General features: G+C 32.0%; 1 protein-coding gene across 2 annotated transcripts in view; it reads left to right on the top strand.

Annotated features, from left to right (window-relative positions):
• LOC146527253 (glutamate receptor 1-like) overlaps window positions 1-14,336 on the top strand; it is a 207,565-nt gene that overhangs the window by 74,243 nt on the left and 118,986 nt on the right. The gene's annotated exons all lie outside the window — the stretch shown is intronic.

Below are 14,336 nucleotides of genomic sequence, written 5' to 3' on the forward strand. Positions count from 1 at the left end.
TTAATTGGTTGTTGAAAGAATGTCACTTAGGTTGCATTGTTTTTTTTTGCATATATATGCAATGTTGTGAGTTCGATTCTCACTAAAGAAAATTTAATGGAGAAAGTTATAGAATAGTACGGACATATATTTTATAAATAAACTCAACATTTAAGATATGAATGTAATTCTTTTGAAATTTTGTATAAAATATACTGAATTAAGTAAATTAATTAATCGTCATTAGTAGAACTTTCTATATAATTATTGTTTTAAACGTCTTGTCTGTGCGTTTCGTCACGCTAATCTCAAAAACAGCTTAACAGATTTAATAGCAGTTAACTTTTCAATATTGTTTTAAAACAATATTGTTATGAGAAAATCAAAGTATTACATATAAGTAATAATAATTATATAATTCAAGCGGGCGAAGCCCCGCGCAGGACGCTAGCTAAATATATCTATCTATCTATATATATAAAATCGAAAGGTTACTCACTCATCACGAAATCTCAAAAACCACATGTGCTAGGAATCTGAAATTTTGCATAGGAGTTACTTATAGGACGTAGGTGCTCGCTAAGACGGGAATTTGCAATATTCGATTTCTAAGGGGTTGTTTTTGGGGTCGAAAGTTTGTATGAAACTTCGTTACTACAAATGCTAGAAGTCTCAAAATTTGCATGGACGTCACTTATAGGACGTAGGTACTCATAGAGACAGAAATTATTAATAACGTAGTTCACGCGGGTGAAACCGCGAGCGGGCCGCTAGTATTTTATAATTACTCTATCACACCAGTGGATGATGCGTATCTTAATACACGAACTAATTCGATATCGTTGTTATTAATCATAATTTGTGTACCCATCGAGTAGAGGTTAATTTGGTTTGCTTTTGAAACAGCTGCGGGGCCTTTGAGATGTAGACACAGCCATTAGCGTATTTCGTAACCCGTGTTTAGATCTGTATGGATCAAATGTATGAAAAATTGTTTTTTTTTACTTGAATATTGGTACGTACATAAAGCCTTATATGTACTGAGGTATTTTTTTAGCTTTATCTGTATCCCGCACACACTCTCTCTGCCTACACTGTTACACTGAAATTCAAATTCAAATTCAAATTCAAAATATTCTTTTTTTTTTTTTTTCTTTTTTTTCTGAAAAAAAATATATCGGGTTGCAGCGTAAAGAGTCTAGTTCAATGCCTGGCACTTGCGATTCAAGTCTGGGTTAAGGAGGAGGAGTAGGAGTAATATGCTCTTTTTGTGGAAAAAGACAAAATAAACAAGGGTACGGGTCACTTGATGTCAATTGAGTTCCAGAGGTGCAGGTTCGTTTTAAGCTTGCGCTAAGGCTCACTTCACAATAATAATATAGGAAACTAATAACGTATTCACCATATCACATACTTTATTTTCTAAATACTAAATGAGTTTTCCGCTTTTACCTTGGAAGGTGAACTTCCACTAATATCCAGTAGTGCACTACAGCCACGTGGATAAAGTTATAGAATAGTACGGATAATTTTTTATCATTTAATTATTGTTTAATATCTTATATTACTTTTTTCGTGCAAAAAATATCTGTTTAAATAATATATTTTTTTCGCTAACCTAAAAAAAAGTACTCTCTACGCTCACTCACCAAGCATCATTAACTTCGTTTTTTGTAATAATAGACATAAAAAAGTTATTAATTAGACAATGATGTCATTATTGTTTATAGCAATTACATTACGATATACAATATGTCCTCATATTCGATATTTTAGTCTTTCATATTATATGCGACTGTAAACGCGTCAGATAGTGGGTTCGATTACCAGTCAAGGCAAAGAAATATTTAATATTTTCATTTCCTCGCTCGGGTAACGAGACAAAGCGAGGCGTTGAGTTACGCCACTCAATACGCAATTCAGAATTCGATGGAAGTGAGGAACAGAAATTTAGAAAACGTAGTGTCTCAACACTAGGTTCACAGATTACCCTGCCTACCCCATTATGTACAGGTAACTAAAAAAATTGTTCCTTGTGATTGCTACTAGGCGAATAAACAAAAGCCAAAATAAAATCACCTGCATTTGTCAGTCAAAAGACTACGTTGATTAAATGGACAAAATTGCAAAATATATAAAAAATATAATTAATGAACAAGCATTCGTTATAAAAATATTTTCATACATTAAATACTCGACATATTTATAGTGCTTGAAAAATTCTAACAGAATTTGCTGTAACAAGATCACCAAAAACACATTTTCAGTGCGCCCTCGGTGTTTTAAATTTCCACATTAATTAATTTTTTTAGGGCATCTAAATTATACGTCCACTTATGTACCACTAACTGTCACTATTCACATATTTATTTATACTGGAGAACCAACTGACGCGTACAATACTCGTTACCATAGCAACCAAAGTGTATGTTGTCAAATATATTTATTTTTATTAATATACTAGTGGACCCGGACGCGGCTACGCCTGCTTCAACTATAAGAATATTTATTAAATATATTCATGAAATTATTTTCAATTCTCAATAGAATTAGTAAGAAAATATAAGCTCAAATAATCAAAAAGAATAATAAGTAGATACACATTATTAGAAAAAAATATCTGAGTTATTGAAATGAACTAACAAAAGGATTAAAAGTAACTAAAGGATAGGTATTCTTAATATTAGAAAAAGTACCTAAAGTTTTCCGTACGTGCGTACATAGATATCGACTCTACGAAATAACTAAACATTTCTCTCTATTAAATAGGATAATTTTAGCGGGCAATATCAAATAAAATAAGAAGAGAATCAAAGTGTATTTTAAATTAATTAATTAATTAAATTAAGTTCGAAAATGTATGAAAATTTATAAAACCGTCAACGTCATCTGCCCGTTCGCGTCGGTCATACTGTGCCGCCCGCTAGGTGGCTAGGTCATTTGGAATCAGTGACATCTCCTTAATTATTTATTAGAATGTTATATAGAGATGCTAGATAAAATGCTAAAAGTGACTATTATATTTATTTTCATAAGGATGAATATCAAAACGTCGCGGTAGCGGTCGCGTAGCAACGACGGTTGTTATTAACATGGCAGAATAAATTGCATGTCAAATTAGAATGTACTTTAAAATATATTAGTATATATGTGTAATGTAATGTTATATAGCCTATAGCACTTCTGAAGAATGCAGCTTTCATACAAAACAAAAACAATGAAAATCGGACCAGTAGATCCAGAGATCTTAGCGTTCAAACAAACAAACAAACAAACAAACAAACAAACAAACAAACAAACAAACAAACTCTTCCGCTTTATTATATTAGTATAGATAGATAACATAAATTTTTGCATTATTTTGAAAAATATAAACTATAAATATGTAACAACCGACAACCGATGGGGAAGAAAGGTCCTCGAATGGTGACCACGTTTCGGCAAAAGGAGTACAGGCCGCCCTCCAACAAAGTGGACCGACAACCTCAGGAAGACAAGCGGGAATCCGCTGTATTCAAAAGGCGTAGGACTGGAGTGGCGAACATTAGGGGAGGCCTATGTCCACCAGTGGACGTTGAAAGGCTGATGAATGGAAATATGCTAAACTTGATACTCCTCCGTCTTTACAATTTTTCTAAAAAGGGATACAAAGTTTTTGCTTCACGTATTAACATATAAACATTGTGTGTACATACTACTATAAAATATGTTTTTTTACGGTAATTTATTGCGTAACTTCTCATTAACTCATTTACAACGACTCCTGCGTCTATTTCTGTTCCAAGTTGGATTTTTTTCATTTCTTGTTGAGCACTTCTGAAGCACTGCCGTCGCAGATATTAATTTAACGGCAGCAGCATATTGTAAACTCCATTAAATTCAAGATATTATTATGCTATGACGTCATCAACCTTTCAAGGATTAAAAAGGATGAGCAGAGGGAACTTAATGTTCAAACACTCCGTTGACCATTTTTCGCGGAATTCTGGAGGCATTGCAGGTTGAGTTGCGGAACTCGCCACCGAGTTTGCCAGAGCGAAGAAATTAAAAAATAAATTTAAGTAAACATTTCATTTCCTCGAATAGGAGGGATCTAACTAACAACCAGTCGCGTTTATAGTCACACACTTGTGCCCAGGTTCAGGGGGAACTGGCCTCCAAAATTGTTTTATAAAAAAATATCTATTTATACTATTTTTTTATATTAATAATATTTTTACAATATAACATGAGATCCATTATTATAAATACTAGATATATATACATGTAAATACATATAATATTTATCATGTGTATTTCATCAAATAGAACACATTAGTGTCACATTTAATAATAATTACAGCCCCATAGCTTAACAACTCATATACGCCTTAAATTACTTAATGGGTTATAAATTGTTGTTATTACTTAGTTATATTTAACTAATAAACATTAATTGTATGTTTATTGTTTTTTATGTGTTAGATGCGACTGTAAATGCCTCAGGTTGAGGGTTCGATTACCATTTAATATTTTCATTTCCTCGCTCTGGTAATGAGACAAAGCGAAGCGTTGAGTTACGCCACTCAACACGCAATCCAGAATTAGAGGGAAGTGACTTAGTTTATGTTTTTATGTGTTATGGATATTAGTAATTAAAAAAACGAATTTTCAGTTACACCAATTTACTCTCTATTTTTTGCTTTTCGATCTAAAAACTCATGATTATCTTAATCTTCCTTTTACCAGATCATATTAATCTTTCCACAAGTAATATTGAAATACTTCGTCAAGTTCGAGCACAATCCTTTATAAGCAACAGTAATCTGCATTGATGACAATACGTTCAAAAGTTGTGATGAAACCACAAAGCTTCATATTGGAATCGGTTCAAAGAAAATACGTCAACTATTCTTGTTGTGAATACTGAATAACTGAAATATTACTAGGTAATATTATTTATATACGTATTATATAAAATAGTAATAGTAATTCACAGTGGCAATGCTTTATTTAAGAAAAATACAATATAATTGAAGATAAGTTACTTAACTTTAGACTTTGGTTTATAGGGAACCTACTGTTAAGATACTCCGTTCTCCACTCGGAGTGGGAATCGAATCTACAACCGTCGCGTTTATAACCACACGCTTGAGCCCCTGCGCTACGACGGCCTCTCTAATAAATTAATATTATCAAAAGACATTATCAATTCTAAAAGAACACTTTCTGTATCGCGAAGTAAATAAAAAACCGTTCAACCAAATGTAATTTTTATTTGTTACAATAAATAATTATCCTTAAATAAATTAATAAAACTTATTTAATACATTTTATTCTGTAATAAATACTAAAAGATTTTATAATTTCTATTGTGTTTACGTTTCATATGCGAATCTAGTTCAATGTTTCGCTTGAGGACAGGAAGGAAGTCGGAATGCATCCGCGAGTCGCGACAAGGATTGTAGAGAAGAGGAATATTTTTTTACTTAAAATATATTTAATTTAAGCAACAGCTGAAAAGAATCTGCTTTTTAACGTAATTTCTTTTCATTCTTACATTCTTTTATTTAACTTGCAGTTAATTGAGCTTAAATTTTGTATTACAACTTCAGTTCTACTGAAAATGAAATTACATATAAACGATAATATTGTTAATTCAAAATGGCCGCCGGAACCAAATGGCGGATTACAACTTTTTACATAACTCACCAAATATGGGTATCAAATGAAAGGGCTTAATAAATATATGATAAAATACAAAAAATTACGTTGATACTAGAGATGGACGTCTGAATTAAGAAAGGTAGACAAATTGTGTCTGAATTCGTTTGAATATAAAAATTTAGGAGCTTAGGTCTTTAATTACGAACCTAGTGATAAGACACTCCGTTCCCAAACATTCTGCCGTATTCTAGAGGCATTGTTTGCCTTAACACTAGAGCAAAGAAATGGAAATATACATTTAAATAAATATTTCATTTCCTCGAGTGGGGATCGAATCCACAACCAGTCGCTTTTACAGTCACATCATATAATAGAAAATTAGAATTAAATTTTTTTTTCACACAGAGGTAATATGTCTACGATTGGTTGCTATAGAATGGGGTTCAAAATTTTCAAATTATAAATCTTACTTTTTGCATTAACGAGTAACTTTGGTTCTTTACATGAGGTTTAAACATTTTTAACACGGCAGCACGGCAAACAGTGTCTTCTGTCAATAAGCAGAAAGCAGAATAAAAAATCACTAGACTCTTCTTTATAACTGCGCAGGAAAGCGAAGTCTTTTGACAATTCTAAAAAGGCTTTAGAGAAATTGCACACAGCTGTATAGTGTTCTAGAACAATCTTGAGGCTTAAGTTGGTTTTATAGCGAATGGTTTAAACTACACCCTGTATGATGCAGAGAACGAGTTACACTCCAGGGAATATAACCGCAATGTTGTATGCAACGTACGAAGCTCATTTTATGTCAGTGCATTTTGATTTTAAGTATTCTCGAGATATTTGAATAAAATATTCACACTTATTCGATACTAGAGCCTGGAACGCGGCTTTGCTCTCTAAAACTTATTTTCAAACTATACCCAAAAGATAATATATTTTGTTAATTAAAAAATATCTTGTTTCTCTTTTAATATCTCTAAGAAGCCCGCAACCGGGGGCGGATCGCTAGTATGTCATAAATATTTTAAAACAAAAGGACATGGTACGTGTTAGGTTATTATTAGGGGTTAAATAAAGTTGATATGAAATATAAAGTCTTTAGTAAATAAAGTATATTTAATATATGTATAGGTATTGAATGTAGATTTTACAGATTCAAATTTCGGGCTAAAGGAGACACACTGTCGCAAAACTAGTTTTCAATGACTATCTGCTCATAAGGACCATGCAGAGAAGAGTTTACTTGTGTTTAGAGAAATTTATTTTCTCAAAAGATTAGTGTTTATTTGTACATTTTAGTGACAAAGCTTGAAAATTGTCGTGATGCGTTATGAAAAAAGGAGATATCCGTATAAATGAAATAATCCAAATGTATCTGTTTTAAGTGTAAATGAGAACAACGTAAATAGTAGGAACTGATTGCATTTATTGCAATTATTATTATTATCATGTAATTAAATAGTTGCATAATAATAATCTCCCATTTAAATTATAATTTTAAATAAGAGTGTTTGTTTGTTTTTTTTTTCATAAGTAAAGTTAAGTTTTTGAAATATTTGCAAATATCATTAGTTATTTCAACAACAACAACAAGCTGTCATTCCATCCATCCATCAGCCTTTCAACGTCCACTGCTGGACATAGGCCTCCCCTAATTCTCGCCACTCCGTCCGGGCCTGCGTCCTTTGATTCTCGCTGTCTTCTTAAGGTCGTCGGTCCACCTGGTTGGAGGGCGGTCTGTGCTCCTTTTGTCGAGACGGGGTCGCGATTCGAGCTATATGTATTTTTAAATTTGCTGTCATAAAAAATACGAAGCGCTCGCTCGAAGATATGAAATTAGAGGATTGAAGAAATTAATTTTGACTTTCAAACAATATATTAAAATCAAACGATATTAAATAAATTTCATTTTCTCTTATCTTTAGCTTATCACTTACATTTTAGTACCCAACTTATAGAGAAAGAAAACAACAAAATAAAAACAAGCATTCTATAAAAGTATTTTAATATCTTAGAACATTGTCGTTACGACGGCACCATGTGATGGCAAATTTTATTTCATCCGTGCGTAATAACGTGTACAATATAGGCTGCAGATACGTTTTTGTAATAAGACGTTCGCAACATAAATGAGAAAAACGATCGAGCTTTTATTTTTATCTAAATTTCGTTTTGCTACGCCCTTTTAGAATTCATAAAATAATATGAAAAAAAAATTGTTTACCTTCAATAGTAATGTACTTTATATGTAACGGGTATTAGCAAGTTCAAATATCTATTTAGATTTTTGATCGTAAAGTTTTTTTAATTAGAAAATGTGAAAACGACGTTTTTAAACTTTCATTCCTTTTACCTACGCTAGCCACAATAAAAAACCATAGCAAAATAATTTTATATACACAAACTAGATAATTCTCTGAGTTATACAATAATTAAAAATGTACACACAACTATGAAAGAAATATCAATAGCTACGAAACATTTTGTATTTTGAAAAAAAAATGATATACTTAGCGTTTTATGGAAATGAAAATTCAAGAATTAAATAGAACTCTGTACGATGGTGGCTTTGTAAGTTAAAGTGCTCGTACAGCAATAGTAACGTTTGGCCTAGATAAGGTGGTTTTTTTTTTCATGACTTTTGTAAATAATTTCCCGTAAAAAAAGTTTTAATTCATTTGACACGACCTAATTTGAAAACAACATCCTATACACCCGACTGTCCTCATTAAAATATTCTATTTTAATTCATATTCACAGAATCTTGACAATAGGCTTTGCTATAGCGGACTCTTCTTAAATAAATTAAAAATAAAACTATTATAATTGTCCTCTGTAATACTATATCATCAGCTCAGAACGTGAAGATCGTAGGTTCCATTTCCACTCGGAGTAATGTATTATTATCATTTCCTCACTCTGGTAGCAAGAAAAAGCACGGCGATAAGTTCCACCAAACAAAACGCAATCTCTGGAAAAATAAGCATTTAGTGAGCGACGGAATGTTTTAACACTAGTTTTCCTGAACTCTTTTCAAAGCTAACATAAAACAAATATTTTGACCTGATAAAAATTCTAAATCCCATTCCAATCCAGAGCAAAGTACGTTCCACTTAGCCGCAGTCAACAAGAGCTCGTGTAAAATATGGCTGGAAAACGGAAACCGTTACGGCGTTAGAGATAATACGCTGTAAACATTAACATCGATATACTTGCCAAGTCCGCTTGCTGACGGTCTCGTGCGCATTATGGATGAGTTCCTTTGTTAGCTGGATACGAGCGAGTGTTTGTGTGTCATTGTAGAGTGAAGCGTGTGTGTGTTTAATGGTGGCTGCGAGTTCTAATTTTTTAAGTTTTTTTCATTTTTGCATTCACTGAGTTTAGAAATTTGAGTGAATTTAGTTATAATAGCTTCAAGACTCGACTTGTTGCCGGAATGAGGAAATTAATTCCCCCGATTGGTAATCGAATCCACATCCGTCGCCTTTACAAAAAGACGCCGTGCTGCTGCGCCAAAACGGTCTCATGAATTAAGTTTATTTTAAAATACAGCATGTTGCACATATCTCTGTTTGTATTTTTCGTTTATCTTATAATTAATATTTGTGATTTATATTAATATTAGGTACAACAAGTAGAAAAAAAATGTATAAAATATTAGACTATATTAAATTTGTTATTATTATAAAACAAAACTTATCTTACAATATTCAAATCATCCATAGATTCACGAGAGCTCTCTCTACAATCATCCCATTAAAAAGATTCGGGTGCAAAAACGACCAAATTCTACAACGTGAACGTGTTTGCCAACTTTCAAGATACTGGGCTAAAGTTTTTCAATTATCCACCTTAGAATTTCTTCTTTTCATTTGTTTGGTCCGAATATTTTCAGCTTAGCCCCCGTTTGATACTTCTTATACTTGCCATTTATCATTCTCACTCATAATTAAAATGATTTAATTTAATTTTCGGAATAATTAGACATAGTATTGAAAATATTGTACATTTTTTAAATTATTTTTTGATTAATAATTTAGCCAAAATATAGAATAAAATATCTCTAATAGAATTACTTCTCATTTCCAAATATTTTCTAGAATTTATAAAGAAAATTCTTTCTATAAAAAAATGCAGCATACCTACTACATTTTTGATTATACTCCCTCTATACACACTATATTGTTTTCTTTGACTTGATGAAGAGATTTTTAGTAAAATATAAGATCCAGATTCCAGTCACTTATAAAGCAACACACATACTTTCAATATTAGCTTAATTCATTGAAATATTTAATAGTCGAGACCAGTTCAATCCCCATTCGAGGAAATGAAATATTTATTTAAATTTATTTAATTTAATTTCCATTTCTTCGCTTGTGTCGAGGCGAAACGCGTCGTTGACTTCCGCCACTCAACACGCAATGCCTCCAGAACTCGGTGGGAAGTGGGGAATGGAATGTTTTAACACTGGGCTCCCTCTGCATATCCTGCTGTGTGCGGGATACAGCGTGAAGCTGATTTTTTTTGATGGAATAAATACAAAAAAAAAAAAAAACCAAGAAGACATTTAACTGCAGCATAAATTTTTATATCTTCTTAATAATTTCATAAGCCGTAAATTTACGATTTAAATTAAAGTGTCAGTACATTGTAGGATAGAACATTTGCATAATTTGGAAACCCATCTCCGGAAAAAATCCGGAAAAAAGTGCAAAAAACACTCGAAATGTACATTGGAAGGTATGAAGAGTTTAATTAAGATGCAGAGCTCTTGCTAAAACGTGGGGCCGTGATTTATGAGCCGAACTGACGAATTTACCACAAAAATGATTTTTTTTTCTTTTTCCTGCGGCGCGGTTGCGTTCGAAGGCATTAAAAAATTTTTTTACGCTACTTTTGTTTGTTATTGCCTTTGTGTGTTGAACACGTTGAGATTTGCTAGATTTTTGGTGGTGGAGCTTCTGTTTTGATTCTAATCAAAACAGAAACATTTAATCAACAATATCCGTACCTACCTACCTACTATAGAAAAGTCAAGTTTTAGCTGATTCAATAAAATAATTACAATAGTGAAAACTGCACTCAAATCGGTTAAGCTGATTTCAGAATCAGCGTGGATAAATGCACAGACAAACAGACAAAATGTTTAAAAATCATTGTTTTTGGTTCTATTTATTACGTTATTAAATTATTGTTTTCTAATATATCCCCCATTTACATACACCAACCGCAACCCATAACGATTTTATTATAAGTATAGATAAATAAAAAAAAACATAATATATTGAGATATAAAAACATATTAAAAAAAATCTTATAAAGTATGCATAAATCACATCATCACAATTCTTTGCGCCTTTTCCATTAGTAAAGGCAACGTAACAAGCAACGTTGAACATGATTGATTAAAATGTAGACGCGTTCCCTAGTAAGACGTAGAGTATCCGATCCGATTTACGAGGAATTCTATTTTTAATACGTTTAAAATGTAATTTGAACTCAAAAGTTAAGGGGCGCAAGCGTGCAATTGTAAGCGCTACAAGTATTGGGTTCGATTCCTACTCGAGGAAATGGAATATTTAATGTTTTAATGTCCTCGCTTTGGTAAAGAGGAAAAGCGCGGTGTCTGTCGTAAGAGTCCCAGTTTCCCTCTGGATATCCAGCAGCAATATGTAGGATACAGGTTGAAGCAAAAAGAAAAGAGTATCAATATCAAAATTATCAATTGCTTATTAATATTTGAAAATAGAACACGCTTAAAATTTTCTTAACCTGGCGGATAAGGAATTTATTTAAACCATATTTAGCGTAAACCATGTCTAGGGCATTAGATTTTACCGTTTTATTACTTTACTATGCTATTAAATAAAATATAACTTACATGCAGTAAGTAACTGAGAGATAAGTTAATGATAAATCACTCTCCATTTCTATTTATTTTAGAGATATTGCGAACTGGCGATATAGCGTTCGATAACTTCACTGCACATAGAATCACTATATATATCAATATATATAGCTCTATTAATTCAGTTATTATTATAATGAATATGTCAGTTGAGGTCATTGTAGTTTAATTACGGAGATTCAGTTTGATTGAACAATCATATATCTATTGCCCATAATATTTTCTAGGGTACGCAGAGGGAACGTAGTGTTTAGACACTTCGCTCCCCACTTTCTGCTGAACATACTATTGTTTTTTAAGCGATACATTCTTTTTTGTCATATCGTAGTTCTCATATAATTATAACAATTTCAGAAGTAAACATATTTTTCAGAAATGTCACATTAAACTCCGCTGTTTAAATATTATAGGGAACACTCCGTTCCCCACTTTTCACTGAATTCTGAACGCACCCAGTTGAACGGCGGAACTTAACAACGCGCTTTGCCTCCACGTTAAAGCGAACAAATAGAAATATAAATTTAAATAAATATTTAATTTGTTGTCTACTGTATTGGATGGTGCGAAGAAAACACCTTTGCTATGGTATGGTAAATATAGCAATATGTTAAATATTTCCTCGAGTGGGTATCGAACCCTTAAACAGTCACGTTTACAGGCATACTTTGTGGTCTCAATTATTATAAAGTAAATAATAATCAATGCCAAAGTATATTCTGTTGTATTTAAAATGTTATAATTTGAAAATACGCAAAATCATTTAAAAATAAAACAAAAATATATAGAAAGATAAAACAAAATTATAAACAAGGGTAGAAAATTGTATATCCTTTATAAGCAAATACGATAAGCGGCAATCGCTTAATCCCCTTAAAACGTAAATTAAACGTTCGCATTGACGACAGATAATTAATTCAATTATAGAAAATTATTTCTGTTTATACCTACAATACACCGCTGCCTACGCTTAAAATGTTTTATAAAACATGTTTTTTTAGCCTTACTCTACATCCAGCACGAAGTAAATGGGTAGAGGTAACCTGGGAACCTAGTTAGGACATTTCTGTTCCCCACTCTCTGCTGAATTCTGATGCATAGCGTGGCGGAAGTCAACGCTGCGTTTTGCCTCGTTAGGGTGAGAAAATAAAAATGTATTAATTATTTATTTCGTTGAGTGGAAATCGAACCCACAACCATCGTGTTTACAATCACATATGCTTATATAGATTTAATATTACAGAATTATAAGAAAGCTAGGCCAGCTGTGGTGCACAAGTGTGTGACTGTTAACGGGAGTGGCTAAGAGCGGTGTTGAGTTCCGCTGCTCAACACGCTATGCCTCCAGAATTCGTTGAAAAATGGGGAACGAAATTTTTTAACACTAGGTTCCCTCTGCTTAAATTTTTGTTTGCGGTATATAGCGTGAAGCTGATTTATAAGAAAGTGTTTTTAAAAGAAACGCTGTTTAAGGATAAAATAACAAAAGTCGTATGAATTTTATTTTATTTCAATTATTGTTTACTAAATCAGGTTAAAAAAAAATAGTCAAAAAAAATCTTCTAATACATTCTTATAAACCGCGTTGAGTAAATATTTTAATCCGTTAATAAAACCAGAAATTTATATTAATTAAGTATATTAAAAAAACAACCATTACTCTCTTCTCTTTCATTCGTGAAACGTATTCAAAGTGAATTAATGATAGGTCAACAGAGGTATTGGTTATAAATGACATTTACATGCAGTTTTACTCGTAATTTCAGTTGTTCTCAATCAATTGTACCAGTTTAACAATTATTAGCTTGGAAATACTGTTGCGTGTTCATTTTACTACTGAATATATCTCGACTCGTAGTAAAATTGATGCTTTTATGACGTCTTTGAATTAAGAAAATGGTTTCGTATTCTAATATAATTCTAGGATTACAGGCACCAAGTGTGTACGCGACAGGTAGCGGATTCGATTTCCACTCGGAGAATTGATATATTAAATATTTTAATTTCCTTGCTCTAGTATTTCCTCCTGCATCCAGAATTCATCGGAAAACAGAGAACGGAGTCTATGTACACTATATTCCCTCTGTCTACCCTGCGGGATACAGCGTGTAAATAAAACAAAAATAAAGTACTGTAGCTATATATTATGTAATATTCGTATTTGGCTAGCATCTGAACGTCAATCCGAGGGCGGGTTTCCTACGACGCCGCGACGACGCCACTATAACGTATGATATACATTTATTTGGAAGACGCAAATTAATAGGGTGCCATTCGTGCCATTCTCATGGCACCATCATCACTTCGACTAATAACTACTAATATACTGTTTTTATTTATTCGTTTGTGTGATAGAAATAAATGGTTTTTGATATCTTTTGTAGATTTGTGATATTTTGGATAATTTGTGATATCTCTAATAGGCTATATACATGTAATATACATATATTTAACAACATAAATTTATTGATATTCGATCACTTTTCAATTATTTTATTAAGTTATATTTATAGTAAAACTTTAAAAATATTATATACTAGCGACCCTCTTGCGGCTTCGCTCGCTTTAACTACTGGATTATTCATATAATTCATGCAAAGCACTTAAGATAATGTGAAAATTAATTAAACCCTAATGCAACCCGCATTTTCGTAGTTTCAATAACGATTTTCCAATTGTTTTACATAGCAAGGATTTTTTAGTAGGTACCGTAATTTTAAATCTGTGCTACTAATCTTTTCAAGTACTTATTAAAATATATTTAAATAAGGATTTTTAGATAGTTAAATGACTATTTTTA

Source organism: Heliconius melpomene, chromosome 21, assembly GCF_056956725.1.
Source record: "Heliconius melpomene rosina isolate 202511_hmr_F chromosome 21, ASM5695672v1, whole genome shotgun sequence".
Lineage (NCBI taxonomy): Eukaryota > Metazoa > Arthropoda > Insecta > Lepidoptera > Nymphalidae > Heliconius > Heliconius melpomene.